This window comes from Cavia porcellus, unplaced genomic scaffold (genome assembly GCF_034190915.1).
Source record: "Cavia porcellus strain 051 isolate PalLab524CR breed Dunkin Hartley unplaced genomic scaffold, mCavPor4.1 scaffold_6, whole genome shotgun sequence".
NCBI lineage: Eukaryota > Metazoa > Chordata > Mammalia > Rodentia > Caviidae > Cavia > Cavia porcellus.
In genome coordinates this window covers 7,299,310-7,303,338 of record NW_026947489.1, presented here as the reverse complement: position 1 = coordinate 7,303,338, position 4,029 = coordinate 7,299,310, and positions in this window count along the sequence as shown.

Below are 4,029 nucleotides of genomic sequence, written 5' to 3'. Positions count from 1 at the left end.
TGGCAGTAGTGGTGGTAGGATACCTCTGATCCAGGATCCTACGGAAGTCTTAAGCAGGCGCCTCTGTAAGTTTGTGTTTGTACCACATGCCTGTGCTATCTACTGCCACTCAGTGGTAAGATGTGTGAATTGCAGGTCTGTTGCCAAGACTATTCAGCACCACAGGCAGGGCCAGATTTCTTGCAAGCAGCTCTAACATGCAGCCAGAAACGAGCTGATCTGTTAGCACTTGCCATATTTTTTTTTTTTTTTGGAGGGTATTGAGGATTGGAACTCTCCCCCTCTGAGCTACATCCAGTCTCTTTTTTCTTTGTGATAGGTTCTCGCTAAACTGCCTAATCTCACCTTAAACTTGTGACCCTCCTGCTTTTCACCCTGCCAAGCAGCTGGGATCCAGGTATTCACCAGTGACACCAGCCTCACTGTTAACATTCTTAAAAAGTAACACATGACTCCCCTACATAGGACAGTAGAGTAATATTTTGGTTTATCAGCTAGGAAGAATGTTCCCTTATAAAACTTCCAGATGAAGAAATGCTGTTCATTCCATTCCCACACCAAGATGGACAGACAGCCCCTGTCTGGGAATGGCGGGGTGCCCCGTCAGTGAATTCCTGCCTGGCAGAGGCCTCCTGGGGTGTGACCTCTCCTCTTGATCCCAGTCCCCTGAGTTCCTCTTCCTTTTCTCTCCCTTTATCCTTGTGCAGTTGACCCCAAGCTCAGCTAGGGGCTAAGGGTCCTCCATTCCAGTCCTAGTTAAAGCACCAGCCAGTATTGGACCTCAGATTAATCATGGCCCCCGTGGTACAATGACCCCCTTTATTTAGATGGGAAAGTTGATCTTGAAAATGCCTGAGTCTGTTATGTTGAAAAAGCAATCTAGACCATGCGGTGGGAGTCCTTGATTCTCTTGCCTCAGGATTATTTTCATTAGCGTGTATTAATTGCACATGTCACTGGGGTTCAGTGCAATGTTTCAATACATGCATCAAATCCAGCTCCCTTTACCCATTTTTCCCCAACCTCTAGAAAGTGCCATTCTACACTCAGGCTGGGGTTTTTTTTTTTTTTTTTTCAACTTCTGGATTTAAGTCAGTGGGGGAAAATCACCAGCCAGATCATATTCTAATAGTTCCTTCCAAGTAATGCTTTATTTTGAAAGACACAAACACACATAGCATGAAAATGCCTCTGACAACCATGGACACAAAGCACATTTCTAAAAAGTAAATATGGACTCCTTGCCTGATTTCAAGATGCAAATTCTGCAAAATCAAAGCTTTACAGCAATAAATGAATATTATAAATAGTGGAAACCTCTGGCGCTCAGCACTCCAGATCCTGGCCTCAGGGTCACACAGGACAGACTGCAGTGTCCAGCACCCCAGGGAAGAGCAGGACACTTGGTAAAGCCTCAGAGGCAGGACTCATTGGTGTGGGCGATGGCTTTGAGAAAAGCAAGTGTCTTTTCTTTCACAAGAGAAGCCATGAACTGAACACTGGTAGGAATGGGAGTGGAAATTACCACAGCACACCCTTTTTTCTTAAGACTCTGATGTGAAGAATGGAGCAGAGGTCTTAGAGGTAAGGTGCCAATTTAGATGGCACCTGCAGCATAGGTGGTTTGGAGCAGAGATGGCAGAGTTACAACAGTACACAGTGGGCCCTGGACCAACATGATGACCTTTGCTCACCCTGAGTACCTGTAAGTGTAAGGGAGAACTGAAGCTGTAAAGTTCCAGAAAGAGCAGAATGGAATTCACCATTGTAAAGCCCAGTTCAGTTCCAGGGCCAGCCTCATGCAAGCAGCCCCTGGAGGCGTAGACCCACAGCCAAGAAAGAACCTAGAGAACTGGTTTCATGCCCATGGATACAGCGGTTCAGGGTCTGCCTCGTGGGGCAGGATGGACTGGGGAAGCACCCTCACGCTGAGGCCAGAGTCACTGGGGGGCCAGTGGTGTGGAGGGTTTCTGTGACAGAGCTTCTCAAAGATCAGCACTGGGCTTTTCCATGACCTTCAGCACGGCCTGGGCCAGCCAGATGGCCTGGTAAGCTGCACACCAGGACCTCAGGGACAGCAGCATGGTGTGGCTTCTGCATGGGGCCATGACCCTGAGCTGAACCATATCATACAGGCTCAGAGTTAATCTCTCCCCTTCTTCTGGGCTGCTGTGATAGACTCAAGAGTGGCCACATTTCCAGGCCTCAGTCAGAACTCAGGGCCTGGCCCGGCCCTTCAGCTGCTTTGCACAGGCTGACGCAGTCGAGGCTGGATTTGTTTTTGTTGTCACAATTTAGGGGGTGATGCTGTGGCACCAGTGAGTGGAGCTAAGGGAGCTGTGAATCGCCCTACAGCACAGAGAATGCCCATCCACACCATCAGTTGTCTGGTGCCAAGGTGTCCACAGCGCCTCTGCCATGCTATCTTCCAGTGCGGCCCTTCCTTACAAGGGATGCATCTTAGAAGTGCACGAAAGTCTACCATGGGTAAGGAATGATTTGAAACAAGAAAACCCATTGATGGAGATCCAAGCAGTGACGGGACTATGACCAGAGCCCCAGATGGGGCAGGACCCTCTACCAGCCTGCCCAGTCACCCTGCTGGCTGATCCTAAGCAGAGCAGTGCCACTTATGAACAGTGCCAGCCATGCCCATGCCTAGTTCTTCTAGCTGTTGGTCTCGGGACCCAGCCTTGGATAGGACCATCCCAGACCCCAGAGGAAATGCAGGGATGCCAGGGAAAGGAGCTGGTGCCAGCTTCCTTCACCACAGACACAACTGAGTTCCTGCTCTGCGGAGGAGCCCCCAGGGCTCAGGGCTGAGAGAGAGGCCAACACTAACATCGGTGCTGGGACAGAGGACGGGCAGACAGATCCCCACTGACAAGAGGACAAGGGGTGGCTTCCTGGAGGAGTACACAGGCACTGAGCCCACCCTTCTGTGCCCTCTGGGTTGCCTGGTGCCTTGGTTACACCTCCCAACACTGCCCTCCACCAGGGGCTGTGCCGGATCTGTCTCATTGTGTTGGATCACACCGCTGGGCTTGGAAAGATTCCTGGAGCTCTTCACACAGGACTTAGCGAGCCCAGGAAGCCTCCTTCCAGTTTCCTGAGAAAGGGCCGTGGGAGATTGTTCCTTGCCAGCAGGGTCACTGTCTCTCTGCTGTGGTCTCTTTGGTGCATTCTCAGGAAGCTCTTGTTAGACGGCCAGAGAGCCTGGCCTTCTTGGGGTGAGGTCCCAGTGAGGGGCCCAGCAGCCTCTCCACCATGCCCAGTCTCCACAGGCAGGGAGGCCAGCATGCCCTGATGGTTTGCACTGCTCCGCTGTTTCTGGGCTCCTGCCAGAGCCTTTGTCTGTGCCTACCACAGGTCCTTCTTTCAGGGCCTCCCCAGCACTCCACGGGAGCCCCTCATGCCCACCTGACTGGGCCAGCCTCTGGAGCCTGCTGTTCATCCCAACTTGCATTGTCCTTTGTGACTTTTACTGCCTTTGCAATCCTTTATTCACATGCATGATTAATGGTCCCTCCCCTTCCCATGGGAGGGCAACCCTGGTTAGCACTACCCCACGCATGCACCTGCAGCTCAAGGCAGAGTGCTTAGCACAAAGTAGGCCCTCAGGAAGCGCTTGTGGACTGACTGACTGAATGAATGAATAGATGAAAGAAGATATTTAGGAAGCCCTTCAAGCCCTTCTCCACCCCAAAGATCATCTGAGCAGCTTTTGATGGTGCCTCCAACTTCCGCCACTGACCATAATATTTACACTAAAGCATCTTCTCTTGCAAGGCCCTCCCAGTGTGTCTTCAGTGAGTTTATGCTTGAGGCGAGCTGGGGCTTCAGTAAAAGCTGAGAGAGAGAAGATAGGGACCCAGACTGGGACAGCAGGTGTCCAAATCCAGGCTCAGAGCCACATGCATGATTCACCAGACCCCAAGCTGCTCACCCCTCTTGGGGAGAGGCAGGGACTGCCAGACTGCACTGTCATAGGCTTTCCAGGGGCGGATACTCAGAGACCTCGGGCCTCAT